Source organism: Pteropus vampyrus, unplaced genomic scaffold, assembly GCF_000151845.1.
Source record: "Pteropus vampyrus isolate Shadow unplaced genomic scaffold, Pvam_2.0 Scaffold302, whole genome shotgun sequence".
Lineage (NCBI taxonomy): Eukaryota > Metazoa > Chordata > Mammalia > Chiroptera > Pteropodidae > Pteropus > Pteropus vampyrus.
The window spans coordinates 566,712-587,891 of NW_011889083.1; the positions used below are offsets into that span (position 1 = coordinate 566,712).

General features: G+C 36.6%; 1 protein-coding gene across 5 annotated transcripts in view; it reads left to right on the forward strand.

Moving 5' to 3' along the window:
• The first annotated feature begins 1,837 nt into the window (after window positions 1–1,837).
• Window positions 1,838–21,180, forward strand: part of STARD3NL (STARD3 N-terminal like) — a 56,585-nt gene continuing 37,242 nt past the window's right edge. For 2 of the 5 annotated variants that reach the window (XM_023521284.1, XM_011376684.2), the window contains exon 1: window positions 1,839–2,024. The gene's annotated coding sequence lies outside the window, so the exon portion shown is untranslated. Of the gene's footprint in view, window positions 2,025–2,090; window positions 2,220–3,253; window positions 3,284–20,976; window positions 21,029–21,180 lie in introns of those variants that run through there. The other 3 variants (XM_011376686.2, XM_011376685.2, XM_011376687.2) reach the window with 3 other exon arrangements.

The window sequence follows — 21,180 nt, forward strand, 5'->3', positions numbered from 1 at the left end:
TACACCAATAGGCAGGTACAAAAATACTCATAGCGGTATTATTTGTAGTCACCCCAAACTCTAACCAACCTGATGTTAAGCAGTATTAGACTAAAGAAATTTTAGATTATATACAAACATGAACATAAATAAACTACTACTATGCTCAATCTTACAGATATATTATTGAGCAAAAAGAGCCACACAAGAGTACCTACTACGTGTGGCCATTTATAAGGGTTCAAACACAGGCAAAAAAAAATTTGGTGGTAAAATTTAGAATAGTGGCTATTTTTGTGTAGGGGAGCAACGACTGACTAAGACCAAGCATGAAGAGAGTTTCTATATTGCTGGTAAACATTTAAAACATTTAAAATCTTGATCTAAGAAGTAGTTACACAGGTTTATTGACTGTTATCCAAAACATACACTTCTTTTGTACATACCCTATCCCTTTAAATATTTTCACATCTATCAATTTGGAAAAATTTTTAAATTGTATCAGTTTTCGCTAGGGTGCAGGAGAAGAGTAGCTCATATATTTGGGGTAGAAATGTAAGTTGTAATAGCTACTTAGAGGAGCAAAGGAAGGAAATCTACTACTATTTAGAATGTGCATACTCTATCCAGCACATTCACTTGTTAGTATCTCTACCTTGTTAGTATCTCTATCTCTACCTTGGAGAACATTTGCATTTAGGTACATTTGCATTTAGGTACAATATAAGTGTACAACATACACTTATATTGAAGGTAGCAACTCTCGAAAGAAAGAAAAAGAAACTACATGTCTGAGGGTAAGTGAATCATAAATTATATCTATTGGTTCTGAAGGCTACCGTGCAGTATTTTAAAAGAATGAGGTTAATTTGCATACGGATACAGAAAGGTCACAACTATATAATGTTGATTGGAAAAAAAAGTTACATCTATACATATGTAAATGAACAGGAAACAAAAGTCATCATATATGGACTGAATTTGCAATTAGTGCCTGAGCAAGATTTTAACCTAATTTGTAATATGTGAATTTATGGTTATGTGTAATTTAAAATTAATAATATCACTTAGAATGTCTCTACAATAGCCAAGAAGTCAACAACACTAGCTGCCTCCAACAGGCAAACTGAGAGCCTGAGGAACTGGAAGCGGAGACTTTTCACTGTATGACCATCTATTTCTTTAGGTATTTGAAGAATATAACTGTAGTATCAATTGGGAAAATTTTTAATTAAACTACGAAGATAATTTGAATTAGCATAATTAAAAGATGTCTAATCTCGTGGAGAAACATACACAAATGCAATTAAATGTGATTACTATGAAGATCAAGGTAACAGTTATTTAATAGCAGCGCAGAGAAAGGGTCTCCTAAATAGGTCTGGGGAACTTGCGGAGAATTCAAAACGGAGATGACCTTTGAACAGAGAAATGGAATTTCCTACTTTTTCATTCCTGGGAGGTGTTCAGTGCGAGGTACCCAGGGGCTCTGAAATCCAGTCCTGAAATGATTGCTGTCCACAAGCGGGAGCCTAAATCCCCACCAGAATCCTGGAGAAAGGCGGAAGACGCAGAATCATCCGCTAAGAGGAAGAGGCCTCTTAATAAAATGGTGTAGTACAGACACAGTTAAGCCCAACCCCAGCTGCGCGCTCTTAGACGGAGTTCCAGATTTCCGCCCTCTCCTTAGGGCAGGCCAACCCGTCCTCTCCCGCCTCCCCGCCTCCCCGCGTCGCGTACTGGGCACTAGATGATTGACAGATTCATTCACCAATCACTGGCTCTACTACAGGGGCTCTGAGGCCCCATCCAGGTCTTTGGTCCCTAGGGCGAGATGCGGCTTCTGCGCGTCTACGTCAGCGTGCTGACGTCACGGGCCGGGTACTCGAGGAGGTTCGGGAACGGCCCGCGTCGCCTACCAGGCTTGATCCCAGGTCCCGCCCTGCTGAGCCCTCCCTTCCGCTCGGTAGGGCCCCGTGGGCGCGACCACGGAGCTGTTGTTCTGGAGCCAGATTAGGGTGGCTGGCTCGGAACTACCCGATGAGGTAGGTTGGATTTCTCATCACCCTGTTTGACAGATTTGAAAACTGAGTCACCTGGGTCAAATGACTTGCACGGGATTTTAGGGCTCTACACCCGCTAAAGGAGGCCAGAACTCGAGCATCTGATTCTGTTTGTTGCGTTCTGCGACGTCCTACGGAGAGGAGGAGGCGGGGCTAGGCAAGCTGTATTTATCAAAGGTACAAAAGTGAAGTTGCAAAATGATTAGCACCTTTTGATCCACGGCTTGAGCTGGGATTCAGGGGATGCTGAATCCCAGGGATGAGGTCTCTCTTCCTTCACTCTACGGACCCCGAGGAGTCCTCGGTGGAGTCCAGCCTCATGCTGGTGCCGTGGGTCCTCCAGAGTGACCGAGAATAGGCACTAGGTGATTCATGGGTTATACGGACCAAGTATAAGCGACCTCTTATTCATCAAAAAAAGCTGTTTCAAAACAAAACAATTAAAATATTAAAGCACAAGTCGTAAATGTTCTGACTATGGTTTCAGTTCACTGATTTGCCCACTCCTGGAAGTATTTTGAAATCTCAGTAGCATGCTTACTTTTGGTTTAAGATTAGAAAGGAATTTTTTTTTTTCTTTTTAGTTCCAACATGGGTTAACATTGTGGAATTTCTCTTACCATTCCATTAATATGCCAGTTGTTCACCATGTCATTTGTCTTCTGTTTCACAGATGGAATCACTGAATTCATCACTTGACTCATTAATAGTTTGGATAAGTTTAGCAAAGTAACAAAGTATCAGATTTAACTTCTCAAATATACTGAAATTCATTTTGTTTATCTCAGAATTCTTGTTGAGAAGGGTTCTGAAAGACAATTCTCATCTATATACAATCTGCTCATACATCCTCTCCTTCTAGGAGCAGTATCTCACAAAACAAAACAACTTATGGTACTGTTGTTTTATTTATGGATTCTAATAAGGCGGGACATAATACATGCTCATAAAATATGTGTAATGTATAATAAGTGTATACATATATATTTTATATTATCTGGAATAATTCATTCTCTTTAAATCTTGCTGTTCCAAACATCGGCCTTTTTAAGACTGCATGATTGCGTAAAACTGCATTAAAGAAATTAAAGCATTTCCAGGTACTTTTTCTCATTTATGTTCACAGAAGGATGGTAATCGTTACCATTTGAATTTATTATTTGGACAAGTATATCTGATGAGTGTCTGATTTATGCCACACTTTGTTTTAGGTGTTGGGGACTGAGTGCTGAAAAATTTAGGTAAGGTTTCTGCCCTCAGACACCTTACATTTTGGTGGAGATACGATAAACATTTAAACAAAAATGACAATTTTAGATAATGATAAATAGTAGAAAAAATATTACAGAGTAAAGGGCTAGATAGAGTATAACTGAGTGTAGGGGAGACTTTAGTGTGGTGATCAGGGAAGACTTCCTTGAAGAAGTGACAGTTTGGGTGAGACCTGGATGTTTGGAATGGCAAGATCTGCCAGAAATTTCCAGGTAGATGTAACAGTGCAACAGAGCTAAAGGAAAAATGAGCTTGGCATGCCCCAAGGGTAGAAGAGAAGGGATGTGGCTGGAGTGAAGTGAACCTAGGGGAGAGGGAGATGGGGGAGCAGTGATAAGAGATGACACTCAAGAGGTGGACAGGAACAGGATCATCTGAATGCCCTGTAAGAATTGCAGACAGGTAAAGGAAATAGGATTTGTACATTACCAAAGCACTCTTTGTTTTCTTTAGTGACCCTCATAAACGCTAACCAGCTCTCTGCTTTATTTTGATTATGAAATCGTTGCAGTAATTCACTATATTTTTTTCACTAGTGGTCCTCTTTCTTAGTGAAAAAGGTGTCTTCCCTCAAGCATTGTGTCCCATGATGTTTCCTTCCTGTTCGTTGTTATTATGTGTAGGACTCTAAGCTTGTCTTCAACTTCTTGCTTTTATTCTCCCTACTTCCAACCATAAGCCCTCTGCAGTATTATCTTTATGTGCTTGCCCATTGGAAAGGACTGGCAGTCAATCCCTGCTCTTCTCCAAACTGAGTTCTAGGAAACTGCATTGTCAAGTGGATTACTGTTTTTCATTTCAACTTTTCTTACTTAGTGCCTACAATGTGCCAGGTGCATTACATACCTTCTAATCCTTCTAACATATTGCAAAGGTAAATATCTCTTCTTGATGGAAAAGGAAGCTTACACTGAAGGCCACCCAGCTAGTACTGAAGGAGCCTAGATTTGAACTCTAATTAGCCTGCCCCAATGTCTAATCCATGCTACTTCACTACTTCCCTGAGTATGTAAAAGCAGCTACAAACCTCTATTATTTCAAATCATATTTTATGAAATGGCATGGTAGAGATCATGATTCAGTCCTCCTGGTTTAAAGCTGGGGCTGCGGAGGCTAATAAATGTTTAGTGATTTTCAAGACATGACTGACACCAAATTCTCCCCTTGCTGATTTTCAGCTTTATGTTTTTTCTGGTGTACTTCATGAAAGTTTCATCATGTGGTTTCTGAGTATATATAAATATAGTATTCGACATCATGAATTTACTGTCCATAAACTCATACCAAGTAATTTTAAAAAGATGACACAGTGCTGCTTTGGAGGCTAAATTAATCCTTTGTTTTCTTATTCTCTTTTATCAACCATAAGTAGTTATAAACTTTCTAGATGAATCTTTGGTTTCCATTAGTAGAAAGTGATTTCAAAATGACATTAAAATTTAAGTTTTAGTTTCAGGAATCTTTGAAAGGACATTTAAAAGTCGTTACTGTTTTCCCAGCTTTAAGCTTATACTTACAAGTGTGGGAATATTACCTAGAGTTTTCTCATAGTTTCTGTCAGCAAGCGGAGTTTCTTCCTATGATTGAGGAAGCCCTTGAGTCAGCTCAGGGGGACATAATATCATTTTCTTAGCAATATATTATCATTTAAAAAAATAAGTAAAAATCAGTTTATAAGTTATATTTTATTTATTATGGTTGGGATATGATAGATGAATAATAATAAACTAACAAATAGCTTAATTTACTCTCTGGTGTTTTTGACTCTCCTATAACTTAATGGGGATTGTCTTTTTCATTAGTCAAATTAGAATAATGTTATGGGAATTAACACCTTCTTTCTTAAATGTTGAAAGATGTTTAAATTTAGGCAAAAGAGATCTTTTGCTGTTTCAGCCATCTACTGGATATTTCGACTTAGTATCTCTGTCCTTTAAGATTGTTCATGCTATAGAATCCAGGTTCTGAAGATCCAAGCTGTCATAATTTGTCCTCAAATTATAGTGCCCTCCTTCTGCCATTAGCACAGAGCCTCAAACTGGACTCCTGGGCTTTCCAACTTCCATTGCTGTGCCATTGTTGTGGTCTTCCTACAGCCTAGAATGCCTTCTGGATAGACAAATCCAGCTAAAGTTCTACCTGTCCCTCTGCGTATATCTTTGCTGATTTCTTGAGGGAGATTTCCTTTGTCTCTTTAATGGAAGCCTTCCTTTCAAAGCACTTTGGGAGTCTTTCTCGGTGATGCAGTTTACCAATTTTGATATCTTTGGTAATGTACTATTTTACACATAGGTGTTCAAATCAGTGTCAGCTTGAGCTTAAGAGAGACAATTCTTGTTATACATGCAACATTTTTGTAGCTTGTAGAGCCCTTTAGTTTTATTTACACTTTTATTACTCATCTTTGAGAGAAGCATTGGTATGCTTTTTTTGGCTTTAATCCAACAGAACTTTTTCCTGTTTCATTTAAGAGTCTGACTTCTACAGTTACCCAAGGGATCCCTTGAGAGGAACTCAAATCTTTGGATTGTAAATGTTGAAGGGCTATCATCGCAAATAAAAATGAATGTTCTCTGTGTTTATGGTGTCAGAAAAAAGTAACAACAATTTCACTTTCTATTATTAAAGATGAGAAAACTGAGGCCCAGAGAGACTAGCCAGGAGCCCCTGCAATGCTGGGCTAAGAAGCCTGGTCAGTACTCCTGATTCACAATAGCAAAAGCTTGTGCAGGTTGTCATTGGGTCTGATGTCTGACATCAGAATTCCTGACAGCCTCTGACAAGTATATTAGCACAGCTCAGGCATTTCTGGATTATTTCGCTTGTTTTTCTTGTGAGTGGACCTGGATTTGGAAGATACATCTCTCTTGTGGTGACTTAAGTTCAAAGCAGGACCTCTCACCAAGGATCTCTGACTGAGCTGTTTAAGCCTGCTAGATTTTCCTGGGCAGGCATCAGGGTAGTATCAGGTTTGGTAAGCTCTTTAGTTTAAAATTCTTCTACTTTCCCTCTTGTCATGGTTTTCCAAAAAATATCTCTTGAGACCTGTGGGCATCCTCATTATATTAAACTTGGAGTTTGGAGGAATTTTACCTTTTAAGTTGTGGTAATCACAGATTTCCATGTTTCATATTTTCCAGAACAGTATACTTTTCAAATATCGTGCATTATTGCTCATGAAAGTATATTCTTGTTTGCTTTTTCTTTTTCCAGTAAAATATATCCTCAATTTTTTTTTTTTTGAATTAACCACTTGCTTGTCGAATTAATGATGTAGAACTAGGAAGTTTTAAGTACATTTTCCTATTACTGTGGTAGTTAAATTCATCAAAGATAATACAGGGAGCTCTTGAGCTATTAGATGTTTCTCCAGCTGAGGTGGAAATACCAGCCAGGCCTTGTTTGGGGCATTATTGATAATAACGAACATTTACAAAGAGCTTCCTCTGTGCCAGGTGCTGTTCTAAATGCTTTATGTCCAGGTTGCTCATCCTCAGCACTATCGACATTTTGGACTGGGTACTTCTTTGTTGTAGAGCTGTCCTTCGCATTGTAGGATGTTTAGCAGCATGTCTGGGCTCTACCCGCTAGATACCAGTGGCACCTCCCCAAGTGTGACAACCAAAAATGTCTCCTCTGCCCCTGACACCTTGAGAACCACTGCCTTATTTAAACTAATTTATTCCTCACAACAACTTTCTCGATAAGTTATATTATTACCTTCATTTTTTAGAAGAAGCTGAGGCATAGAGAACTTAAGTAACTTGTCTAAGGTTATACACAGATACTCAGCAGTAATACTAGATTTGAAACCAGGCAGTGCTGTCTGTGAATCCTGGCCTAACACAACCAACTCAGACTGGGCACCAACTATTAGTGATCCAACAACCCGTGTAAACCAAGAAACAGAACAATTACCAACAGGGACAAAGCAGGGCTGTAAGTGAGGTGGCTGGGTGGCAAACTGATGAACTGGGGAGTATTGCCAGAATTGCCTATTTTTCAAGAGAAGCTAGAAATCTGGATTTTATTTATGTGGAAAACTTTCAACTTTTAATATTGGTTAATAATTCGATGTTTAAAAAAACATAATTTAAGCCAATAGACTGATAAAATACTACCACCTCTGTATAGAGAACATTTGGTCCTGGGCCCTCAGTTTGCAGTTTTTTTATGTGTGTAGACTTTGCAGTAATGTGACATGTAGATGTATATATTCATTTGATGGAGGAAATGAGGTAGATTCTGTGTGGAGGGCAGAAGTTTCCCTTCTTAGAAGGCTTTGGTAATGAGGATGGGTGGGGTGGAGCTTATAGCCTAGAAGTGGTTGTCTTGCTTTCTTTTAAGCCAAGAAAGTCTGAATTAAAGATGGCCATCCATACTTTGAACTTTCAATGCTCTTCTGCTCAGTGTAGACTCAATTTGAAAGTTCTGTACTTTTATGTCCTTCGGCCGTATCATTCGTAACTATTTTTCCCATCACCTCTACTTGTCCAGATGTTTAGTACATATTTTATGGAACATAAAGAAAACATAAATTCTGGAATTCAGTGGCTGTATCCTGGAGAAGCAAACCATAATCATATCTTACTTTGTTGACAGCCAGTAACCAGTTGAGTATGGGTTTAACTCTCTTTGAATGTCCAGGCTTTCTGCCTATGTTTTAGTAGCAGATGGACTGCTGCTGGCCTTCGGAGTATTTTCCTTGTCCTCAGCATTCCAGCCTCTTTAGTTGAGCTATCATGTGCCATCAGGCATGCTCCTGCTCTTCGTGTGAAAAGTGAGCTCACACTCTTATCCTGACTTCCATGGCCCTTGTACTCTGTCCACACACTTCTGTCTAGGTGCACTTCCTGACACTCCCTCATGTGTGGCCTCTTCCAGACTGTTGGTGACTCACTTCTCAGAATATGTTCGTCCTCAGCACTATTGCCATTTTGGGCCGGATACTTCTTTGTTGTGAGGGCTGTCCTTTGCATTGTGGGATGTTTAGCAGCATCCTAGGCTCTCCTCACTAGATTCTCCTCCTGTTTTTAGTTGGCTCTGGTCCACCTCTTTCTCTGAAGTATGTTACCTTTTCATTTCTTTCAAAGTCATATAGTTTCTGTTAGGCCAGCTTTTTCATGAAGCCTTTTCTGGTCACAAGAACTTAAAGTTTAACCTTGTGTGTATTATAATTATGTCGGGCTTTGATTTCTAATTATTTGTATAACCATTTTACTTCCTTTATAAAACTATATTCTACTTGAGGATAAAGACGGTATATTTTCCATCTTACTTTTCCCCTCAGCTGCTAGCATAGAGTTTTACTTGTGATCTATATGTAATACACATCTGTTAATTCATTTGGGTTGAATAGGTTCCCACTCATATAGAGGTTTCTTTCTTTTTTTCCATATATTTGTACCAATTTATATAATGTGTTGTTAGAGTGACTCCACTAAGTGCATTCAAAATATATTGGACAAAAATATTAATTAATTTGGGGGAATTGGGTCATTTTTATTAATTCCATTAGCAATTATGGTAATTGGAGATTAAATATTCTTGGTTTAGTTAATATAGTATATTGAAACTCCAAACATATGTGTAAACTTGTCTGACTTTAGTTAGCAAGTACTTAGACTACATAAGTTTATATGATGTTATTTGTAATTCATGAATTGTATCAAGTGAATGCCTAACAAACACATGGCCAGACATTTCCCTAGGTACTACAGATATAGAAGTGTCTTCTAGGAACTTGTGGTATACCAATGAGAAAAAGACATGTAATATGTGAAATATATATGAAAGATAAGAGGTACTTTTAAAGGAAGATATATGGCTCATGTATTATACCAATATCAGAGAAGATTTCATTTGGAAATGATAGTTAAGCTTCCTCGAACAATGAATAGGCTTGCTATTGCTGTTAATTGTTTGCTGGTTGGAAGAAAAGGCACCCCAGGCAGAGGCATTATTAGGACAATGGTGAAACCTTCTGTACAGGGGAACAAGAGATAGGTTAGTACAGCTAGAGCACTGGATATGCAAGAAATGGAGTTTTGAGTAGAGGGACGAAGTGATTCATTCCAGTTTTCATTTTAGATGTTTTGGAGATGAATGAGACTGAATTATTGCAATAATGTGAATGAATGGTGATTGGGAAAGACCAATGAGAGATATTAGGGGAAATGACATAGTCACCATTTTGGAGTGTCTTGAAAATGGAACCAGCATCAGAATCAAATTTAATACACTGTGTTAATGATAAAAACTCTAAATAAGATCTTACTGGTTATTATTGCTTAATTTTTCTTACTTTAAACATTTTTGATGTATTTACAGGTAGTACATATATGTCAATATCTGTATTTTAAGTCATTCTTATCATTTCCTTTTTAATTTTGTAATTGCTTATCTCTTGTTAAATAATTTGAGAGCAAATTTTTTGAGAATGGAGCTAGTTTCAAACCTCTATTGAGAACCTTGTGAGTTTAAAAAAATTCTACTACTTTTGTAATATCCTTTGCTGCTGTAATGTGTGCTCTGAGCCCATTCTCATAATTAAGCTATAATTCATAATCTGTTTTCTGGGTATATTAACCTGTAGTTACATTGAGTCTTAATTAGTAATCCTTGTTTATGTGATTCTTTTTTCTGAAGCACAAGCTAAATTGATAAAGTTATCTGATTAGTTGAGGGTCTGGTTTCATGTGTGACTGCCTAAGAAGTCTGATGAAAACAGGAAAGGATACTGACGTTTTTTAAATGTAGGCATCAAGATTTTGAGATTGACTCATTCACCAAGTTTTGGACCTCAAACCTTCATGCATGGTAGAGATTAGTAATTTTTTTAGGAACTGTATGCCATCCTTGTATATCAGAGTATAGGAGATAACATACGTAACTTCTGCCTGTTGGTAGATACTCTTGGGCAAAGGTGAGAATGACATTCCCTTTTATTGACTTGCTCTAGTTTGTGAAATCGAAAGTTAGCCTTGGAAAACTCCAGAGGCAGTTGATGTTACATCTAACCTAGCATTGCTATTAGTGTGCCACTTCTACCAGCTATAGCCGCTACAAGAGTAGTGAGTAGAAGATGGCTCTGTCAACTAGAGTGACACTTGGAGGAACCCTTATCTCTCCCCGTTCAGAGAAGAAGTCTTGTGTTGTTGAATGAAAAAGAAACCCAGCTTTGCTGTCTACTCATAGGCTGGCTACTTAGAATTTAGCTTCTGTTTTCTCATATAGTGAAGATAGGTCTCAGGGCGGGGGAAGGCTAGAATTTTGTAAAATGAACACATTCTTAATTCTAGTCTTTAAAAAGATGAAGAAAATAGCTTGAGATATTCATGATTTTTAGTTCTAGATCAATAGGACTGTCAGTCTCGAGAATTGAGAGCATGTGTTTGAAAATTGCTTGTAGTGAGTACTGAAGAAGTGGTGTTACATGATACAGAGATGTCTTCGTATGCGTTATAAAATATTTCAGGTTTCTGAATTGAGGGATTATCTGTCTAGATAATATGATTATTGACTCCATCATTGCTAAAAGTGGCAAGAGATTTCTAAGAGGAAGCTTTAAATATTCAAGAGAATATGTGCACTAAGGGGCAACATGATTCCTTTGAATTACCATCTGCTGATGGTTCACAGTGCTAATGAGGTCAAAACTAGGAAGAATAGTGGTAACTCCATAAACCATCAGGTATTTTATAACTGATCTATTGTGATTTTTTAGGAAACCTGAAAGTACATTTTGTTCTGTGGGAACAGAAAAAAGTTCTGGAAAATGATGGGCAGTCAGCAACCAAATAAATCAGTTATCTTTTACACTAGTGGAAATGACTTTGACACATGAAGGAAAAATAGAGTTATATATAGCTTCTGTGACCTAGAAAATTAAGACAAAGTTTCTAGGTGAACTGTGGAGAAATTTGAATGTAGAAGTTAGAGCTGAAGCTGAGAAAGGAAAAAAAAAAATACAATATCAGTTTAATCACCAGAAGAGGTCTGCTAGGAAGAGAATCAGAAGTTGAAGAGAAACAATAGACTGTGGAAGAAGGTAGCTATAGTGATCCTGTGTTCCCAAGTTATTTTGGGCCACAGATAGCAGTTTCTAAAAAAGATGAGAAACAGATAATATTCTTGTTCTCCAGTGCCCATCTTCAGAGGATTATTTTGAATGTAGCTATAACTTGCCAGCCATCTGACTCAGACAGTACTGGTGACATAACATCACATGGTGACAGTACTGGCTACCAAGTTATCAACCCCTTCAGGGTTGGTGAGCTAACAGTATATACCACCGAATATAACTTCGGCCACTCCGAGGCATGCTGACATTTTGCCAACCTAGAATCTATGGGGGAACAAATATACATTGTTAAATGTCCTTCCTCTATCCAGCTGGGTCATCTTCCCCTAGACCAAGTAACATCATTATTGTTAAGAGTATACACTTAATTTCTTTCCTCTCTTCAGTCACTCTCATGTAATACTTATATATCTCTCTCCTCAACTAAGTGGAAGTTCTGCTAAGAGCAGGAGAACTCTTGCATTACCTTTTGAATCCTTTTGAATGTCTGCTTAGGGTATTACATTTTGTAGGTGTTTGATGCTTATTTAATAAAATGGGAACTCTTAATGGACTTAAAGAGGGTCTACTTCATAATTGTTATTTTTTTGTTCTATAAATAAGTGCATTTCCTTGGCTTTTTATTTTTTTATCTTTAATGGAGAGAAGGAAGAACATTCAAATTTCTGTTATATCTCAAAGGTTTAACTTCCATCTGTATGTTCTTGACTCTCAAATTTCTATTTCTAGCTCAGACCTCTTCCCTGAATTCCTGACTTATATATAAAAAAAAAAAACTTTTTTATCTCCACTTAAATATTAATAAGCATTTCATATTTCATGTGTCCAAACTGAACTTATATTCTTCAAAGTTGCCCCTCTATCTTCTCCATTTCAGTAAATAGCAACTCTGTCCTTCCATTTCCTCAAGCTATATAGATTTGGCAGTTCTTCAGTTCTTCCTTTATTCCATACTCTATACCCATTTCATTACCAAATGCTTTTGGCTCAGTATTTAGAACCAATCAGTTCTTAACCACCTCAGCTACCACTACCTTAGTTTACTAAGTCAATATGTCATCTCTTCTGAATTATTACCATAGTCCCCTAATTGGTCACCCTATTTTGATAGTTCTCTCTGCTGGAGAGCCTCTTAAAGTTTTAGCTGGATCATGTTTCACTTCTACTGAAAAGACTCTCATTTAGAGTCTCTATCATGGACTATAATGTCCTTTACCCCTTGATACCTTCTCTTTTATCATCTCCTGATACCCTCCTACTCTGTCACTTCGCTCTAGAAGAACTGAAAGCTGATGGGCTGGCTGAACTCCTACATAGCCAGTTCCAACCTTCCTCAGGGCTTTGCCCTTAGATCCCATATATAAGTGAGGTCATATGGTATTTATTTTTCTGTCTTATTTCACTCAGCATAATACCCTCTAGGTCCATCCATGTTGCAAATAGTAAGATTTTATTTTTTTATGGCCAAGTAATATTCCATCGTATATATGTATGACATCTTCGTTGTCCAATCACTGTTGACGGGCACTTAGGTGGCTTCAACATCTTGGCTATTTTAAATAGAACTATAGTGAACATAGGGGTGCATATATCTTTTCAAATTAGTGTTTTGTAGTTTTTTTTGGATAAATACCCGGAGAGGAATTGCTGGGTCATGAGGCAGTTCTGTTTTTAAATTTTTGAGGAACTCTTTTCTATAGTGGCTGCACCAATTTGCAATCCAACTGACAGTGCATGAGAGTTCTCTTTTCTCCACATACTCATTAACACTTATTTTTTTATCTATTGATGATAGCCATTTTGACAAATGTGAGATAACATGTCATTTTGGTTTTAATTTGCATTTCTCTGATGATTAATGATGTTGAGCATCTTTTCATATGTCTTGGCCATCTGCTCTGGAAAAATGCCTATTTGGATCCTCTGCCCATTTTTTAATTGCATTGTTTGTTTTTGGCGTTGTATGAGTTCTTTATAAATTTAAGATGTTAACCCTTTTCCGTATGTATCATTGGCAAATATCTTTTTCCATTCAATAGGTTGTCTTTTCATTCTCTTGATGGTTTCCTATAGCCCTGTAGTTTGACATCAGGTAATGTGACACCTCTACCTCTGTTCTTCTTTCTCGGATAGCTGTAGCTATTTGGGGTCTTTTATGGTTCTGTATAAATTTTAGGATTATTTGTTCTAGTTCTATGAAAAATGCCATTGTATTTTGATAGGAATTGCACTGAATCTATAGATTACTTTGGATACTATGGCCATTTTAATAATGTTAATTTTTCCTATCCACTAGCATGGTATATACTTCCATTTACTTGTATCTTCTTCAGTTTCTTTCTTCAGTGACTTATAATTTTCCAAATACAGGTCTTTTATCTCTTTGGTTGAATTTATTCCTAGGTATTTTATTGTTTTTGATGTAATTGTAAATAGGATTGTTTTCTTAATTTCTCTTTCTCATAATTCATTATTGGTTTATAAAGATGCAACCAATTTCTGGATATTAATTTTATATCCTGATACTTTACTGAATTCATTTATCAGTTCTAACTTTTTTTTTTTTTTGGTGGACTCTTTAAGGTTCTCTATACAAGAAATGACAGTTTTACTTTTACCTTTCCATTTTGGATGCCTTTTGTTTCTTTTTCTTGTCTGGTTGCTGTGGCTAGGACTTTTAATACAATGTTGAATAAAAGTGGTAAAAGTGGACATCTTTGTCTTGTTCTTGATCTTAAGGAAAACGTTTTTAGCTTTTCCCCATTTAATATGATGTTAGCTGTGGATTTGTCATATATGGCCTTTATTATGTTGAAGTCTGTTCCCTCTGTTCACACTTTACTGAGTTTTTATCATAAATGGATGCTGGATTTTGTCAAATGCTTTTTCTGCATCTATTATATGATCATACAATTTTTATCTTTAATTTTTGTTAATGAGGGGTATCATATTAATTAATTTGCAGAAATTGAACCAAACTTGCATCCCGGGAATAAATGCCACTTGATCATGATATATGATCTTTTTAATGTATTGCTGAATTCATTTTGCTAATATTTTGTTGAGGATTTTTGTATCTGCGTCCATCAGGGATATCAGCCTGTAGTTTTCTTTCTCTTTCTCTCTCTCTCTCTTTTTTTTTTTTTTTTTTTTTGTTTTTTTTTTTATTGTAATGTCTTTGTTTGGTTTTGGAATCAGGGTTAATGGTGGCCTTGTAAAATGAGCTTGGGAGCCTTCCCTCCTCTTGAATTTTTTGGAGTAGTTTGAGAAGAATAAGTGTTAAGTCTTCTTTGAATGATTGATAAAATTTACCTGTGAAGCCATCTAGTCCAGAACTTTTGTTTTTTGGGAGTTTTTTGATTACCAATTTGATTTTGTTAGTAGTAATCAGCCAGTTCAGATTTTCTATTTCTTTTTGATTCAATCTAAGAAGGTTGTATGGTTCTAGGAATTTATCCATTTCTTTCAGATTGTCCAATTTATTGGCATATAATTGTTGATAGTATTTTTTTTATAATCCTTTGTATTTCTGTGGAGTCAGTCAGTTGTCACTTCTCCTGTTTCATACTGATTTTATTTATTTGATTCCTCTCCTTTTTTAATGAATCTGGTTAAAAGTTTATCAGTTTTGTTTACCTTTTCAGAGAACCAGTTCTTGGTTTTATTGATCTTTCGTATTGTTTTCTTAAACTCTATTTCATTTATTTCTGCTCTGATTTTTATTATTTCCTTCCTTTTACTCACTTTAGGCTTTATTTGCTGTTCTTTTTCTGGTTACTTTAAGTGTAAGGTTACACTGTTTATTTGAAATTTTTCTTGTTTCTAGAGGTAGGCCTGTATTGCTATGAATTTTTCTCTTAGGACTGCTTTTGCTATGTCTCATAGATTTGGGGTCATTGTGTTTTCATTTTTATTTGTCTCAAGGTATCTTTTGATTTCTTCTTTGATCTCATTGTTAACTCATTCATTATTTAGTAGCATGTTATCTAGCCCCCCCCTGTGTTTGTGTGTTTTTCAGGTTTTTTTTTAAATTTAATTTTATTATTTGTTTCGAGTATACAATACATTGGCTAGACATTTATATAATTTATAAAATGATCCCCCTAAGTATTCTTTCTCTCCTCTGACTCTCCACCTAGCCATTTCATTAATGCTAACTACATTCCCTATGCCATGCTCCCCATCCCTGTGACCATCTATCAATTACTAATTAGTACTTCTTTAATTGACTTCTAGTTTGATACTTTTGTGGTCATAGATGATGCCTGATATGATTTCAGTCTTCTTAAATTTACTGAGACTTGTTTTTTGACCTAACTCGTGTTCTGTCTTGGAAAGTAGTGTTCTATGTGCATTTGAGAAGAATGTATGTTCCGCTGCTTTGGGATGAAATGCTCTAAAAATATCAATTAAATCCATCTGTCATTTAAGGCAGCGGTTTCCTTGTTGATTTTCTGTCCATTGATGTTAATGGGGTGTTAAAGTCCTCTACTATGACCATATTACTGTTGATCTCTCCTTTTATGTTAGTCAATACTTAGGTGCTCCTATGTTGGGTATATAACTGTTTACTAGGGTTATATCTTCTTGTTGGATCCCTTTATCATTATATAATGTTCCTTTTTGTCTGTTATCATCCTTTGTTTGAAAGTCTATTTTGTCTGATGTGAGTGTGGCTACCCCAGCTTTTTTTTCATTGCCATTTGCATGGAATATATTTTTTCCATCCTTTTACTTTGTGTATGTCTTTCAATTTGAAGTGGATGTCTTGTAGATAGCATGTTTGGGTCTTGTTTTCTTATCCATTCAGCCTCCCTATGTCTTAAGCATTTAATCCATTTACATTTAAAATGATTATTGATAGGTACATAGTTATTGCTATTTGTTATTCATATTTACTTTCTTTTTCTTAAAGAAGTCTCTTTAACATTTCTTGTAATATTGGCTTGGTGGTGATGAATTCCTCTAGCTTTTTCCTGTCTGGGAAGCTTTTTATCTCCCTTCAATTTTAATTGATAGCCTTGATGGGTAGAGTAGTCATGGTTGTAGGTCCTTGCTTTTGATTACTTTAAAATTTTTGTGCCAAGCCCTTCTGGTTTGCCATGTTTCTATCGAGAAATCAGCTGACAGTCTTATGGGAGCTCCCTTGAAGGTAACTAACTGCTTTTCTCTTACTGCTTTTAAGATTCTCTTTTTGACTTTAACTTTCATCATTTTAATTTTGATGTGTCTTGGTGTGAGCCTCTTTGGGTTCATTTTGTTTGGGACTCTCTGAGCTTCCTGGCTTGTATATTTGTTTCCTTTGCCAGGTTAGGGAAGTTTTCAGTGATTATTTCTTCAAAGACATTTCAATTCCTTGCTTTCTCTCTTTTCCCTCTGGTACTCCTGTGATGGGAATGTTGCTATGCTTGATGTTGTCCCAGAAGCCTCTGAAACTATCCTCATTTTATGGGTGTTTTTTTTTTTTTTTTTTGCCATTCTGATTAGGTGTTTTCTGCTACCTTGTCTTCCAAATCACTGATTCAGTCCTCTACTTAATTTAATCTGCTATTTATTCCCTCTAATTCTTCATTTCAGTTATTATGTTCTTTATTTCTGTTTTTATTTTAATGGTTTCTATGCCCTTTTTTATACTTACTATCTCTTTGTTGAAGTTCTCACTGAGAATTTCTGTTTTTCTAAGTTCATTGAGTATCTTTATACTAGAACTATGTATCTGTTAGATTGCTTGCCTACACTTCATTTATTTCTTTTTTTGGAATTTCCTCCTGTTGTTTCATTTGGGACATATTTCTTAGTTTTCTCATTTTGGCTGCCTTTCTATGTTTTTTCCCTCTCTATGTATTAGGTAGATCTGCTACATCTCCCAGTCTTGTCCAGATAACCTTATGTAGTAGTTGCCCTGTGGCGCAGTCTCCATGATCACCTTTACTGGGTGTCCCTTGTGTAGATTGTGTGTACCCTCTTGTTGTAGTTGAGCCTTGGTTGCTGTTGGCATGTTAGTGTGGGGGATTTACTCTCAGGCTGACTGGTTGTGAAAATTGGCCACACTCACAGATTATAAGCTGCTTGTGGGTCTGACCCCATGGAGTGGGATTCACCCATGGGCTTGTGTGCCTGTTGAGACCACCCTTTGAGTATGCCACTTGTGGGCCTAATCATCTGACACCAGTCTCCGGGTGTTTGATTCTGGGACCTCTTCAAAACTATCATTGGTTGGTTGCTGCCTGTTCTGGACCTCGAGGCATGTGGGCCAGCTCTCACCAGTGCCAGCCTGGGACAGGTCAGCAAAAGGCCCAGATCCTCCCCAGGCCTGAGGCTGCGTTCTGGTTGCTCATAAGACTCAGTAGCTGAAAGAGCCTCGGGCAGTACATGAGTTGGGAGGAACAGGGTCCCACATGAGCCGAAGTCCCTTCACCGGAGCCCAGGGTGAGTGCCTTTGTGAAGATGAGTGCCTGTGTGTGAGTGAGTCTGTGTGTGGGCCCTTTAAGAGGAATTCTGAGTTTCCAGCAGCCTTCTATCTTACCTCAATGGTTTCCGGCAGCCTTCTATCTTACCTCAAAGACTCTCTGTTGATTTTCACAGCCAGATTTTGTGGGAACTCCTCTTTCTGGCACTGGAACCCTGGGCTGGGGAGTCCAGTGTGGAGCTGGGACCCCTCACTCCTCTGGGGGACCTCCACAGCCAAGATATCCCTCCCAATATTCAACCACCACATGTGGGTGTAGGGCCAGCCCATTTCATATCTCAACGTGGTCTCTTCTTTATATCCTTAGTTATAGGAGTTCTCTTCAGCTTGTCTGCAAATAGTTATCCAGGTTGATTGTTCAGTAATTTAGTTGTAATTTTAATATGGTCGAGGGAGGAGGCAGCACAGTGTTTACATACTCCACCATCTTGACTGGAACCCTCTGATATTTCTAATATTGCTATAGAAATAGATTACTTAGGAAGAAAATGCTATTAGAACAGTTTTGGGCTTAGGAGATAAATTAGTGTATATTAGAGGAGTGACTTAAAAACACCGTAGCATATTTGTTTTCTGTTTTAATTTGTAAGTCGTTGATAATTTCTAAGTACATCTGAGTCTTGAAGCAGATTGTCAAAAGATTAAATTCTGTTTATGTGCACATGGTTACTTTCATCTACTAATGTTAACCAAAATTAATGAATAAGACAAGACTGCAAAAAATCATATAGAGCTTTAATAGAGAGTCCTCTTGAATGTGTGGGAGAAAGAGAGAAGAATGCAAGCAGCGGAAAGTGACCAAATTTATCAGGATGGAAAAAAAGCTTTCATTCCATCCCAAACAAATGTAAACAACACTAGGTAATATGATATCTATAAAAATAGATATTTGGAATAAATCCATGAAATTATAGATAGACAAACCACTGTGTAGTTGGATTTCTGAATTCTTAAAGTAAGAGAAAGAACAAAAAGAAATGCTGTTGAAATGTGAGTACCAGTGTACTAAGTTAGCTGCTTGAATAAAATAACACATGATGTGCTTGAGCCTTGATAGGTGATGCTTTATAGAAAATCTTTCTCTAAGTGTCTGGGAAGTATTTGAATACAAATGTATGGAACAAATGAAGGACAAATTTGGCTTTTAAAAGCTTGAAGGAAAGTGATTTCATGTGCATTTTCACCAAGAAGTGAGTAAACTTCAGACTCAAACTGTTGCACAGTGTACACTCCACTGTTTCATTTAAACCTTATGACGACAACAACAAAAAGACCGTTACTAGATATTTAATGTTGGCTCAAGATTCAGACAGAATGACTCCTATCTGCAGTCACAAGCACTTTAGCAGTCTTTAACTTCAACACTCAAATCTCCATTTTGTCTAGGTAATTTAATAGATATATGAAGGGCAGAATGACTTGGATGCCCAGAAATCTTATATAGGTTTTCCTTTTAATCTGTCACTGTGTCACAAACCGTTGTATACATAGTTATTATTCAAAAATGTGTATACAAATTCCATGTCCACTCTATTTTATAGAATTATTTAAGAGGTTTTTTGGATAACTCTGGTTCCTTACTCTGTGCTCTTAAAGGTAGCTCATACTCAAAGCAAAGTTAATTTAATGATTATTTTTGCAATGAAAATGCCTTACTCTCTTTGATATCTCTATAGACTACATATGCATAGGTATACTGTTAACCACAGGAGAGGTTCAGGCTCTAATAAAGAACAGAAGGCATTTATTTGAGGAAAAGGATTTGAGACATTCACATAGCAACCCAAAATGCTCTCTGGATAGAACAGAGAAAGGCAGGATTTATAAAGGCAAGAACCACAAAATGTAATTCTTCCATGCAAATGAAGGATTCCTGGGTAGATTAACAGGAATTGGTTAGTTTCAGTATGCAAACAAGGGAGTCAAAAACTACAAGAAAGTAGTCTATATGTGTGCATGTAACAGTTATTCCAGGATGCTTATGGCTCCAAGATGTCCTTGAGCTGAGTTTAGCAACAGATTTAGCAACTTAATAGCAGCAGCTCTGAGAACTAAGGAAGCACAAGGTGTGCTAGGCCCCACTTCCTTAATAGCCTCCTGACTGTATTTTAAGTGACTCTCTTAGCAATGTTTATTCCATTTTATTTTCTAAGCTATCAATACATAATATACACATTATGTTTAAACATATTTATATTGTATATATGTTTATACATACTGGGTAGATGTTTGAATAGATGGATAGAGCAAGCAATTCCATCCCAAAACATCCTTACATTTTTCTGAACTATTTACAAGTTTAATTGTGTACATCATGGCCTCACTTCTTTTTTGTTTCTTTTAAAAGAAATCCTTGCCTATAAAAAGGTAGTAAAAATATTCTGCTGCACATTCTTATTTTTTGCATGGTGTAAAATTTGGGTTTTGGTTCTTTTTTTTTTTTTTCAATTTTGATATCTGGTTGACTCAACATTGTTTGTTTTAAACAAACTTTCTTTTTCACCATTGGATTGCTTTGACATCTTTGCCCAAAGTCCAGTGATCATATAAGTTCTGGTTTATTTCGAGGCTCTCCATTATGTTCCATTGATCTATTTGTTGATCCTTATGTTGGTACCATCCTGTTTTCATTACTGAAGCTTTGTAGAAGTCTTTAAGTTAGGCAGTGTGAGTCTTTTCCAATTTTGTTTTCTGTCAAGTTGCTTTGGATTTTTATTTTTTTGCATTTCTACATACATTTTAGAATTATCTTGACATTTTCTACAAAAAACAAAACAAAACAAAAAAAAACCTTGATAGGATTCTGATTGGGATTGAGTTGACTGTAGATCAATTTGAGGAGAATTGAAATATTAGCAATATGGATTCTTTATTTCCATAATATATCTCGCCATTATATTCATTTTCTTTATTTCTCTAAGCAGTATTTTAGTTTTCAGTGTTGAGACCTTGCATATTTTTATTAATTTCTTAGGGTGTTATGTTTCTTATGCTATTTTAAATGGCCTTTGTTTTCTTTTTTCCCCTTCCCCGCCCCCCCGTTTTTTTTGTTTTTTTGTTTTTTTTTGTTTTTTTTTTGTTTTTGGTTTGTACTTTCTTCTCACTCCCAGAATGAAGCCCAGAATGAAGGGACTGGTAAATGGATGAATCACACTATCCTAAGTAAGCTGTTACTTTTTTTAGAAAAAAATGTGGAGCAAAAATAACCTGGATGCAGTGTAATAGCTGTCATTATAGAGGTCTGTGTGTACTGTTCTCCCATAGGCGTGGAAGAGGAGGAGGAAGCAAAAGCTTTCCTGAGAAAGTGACTTTTG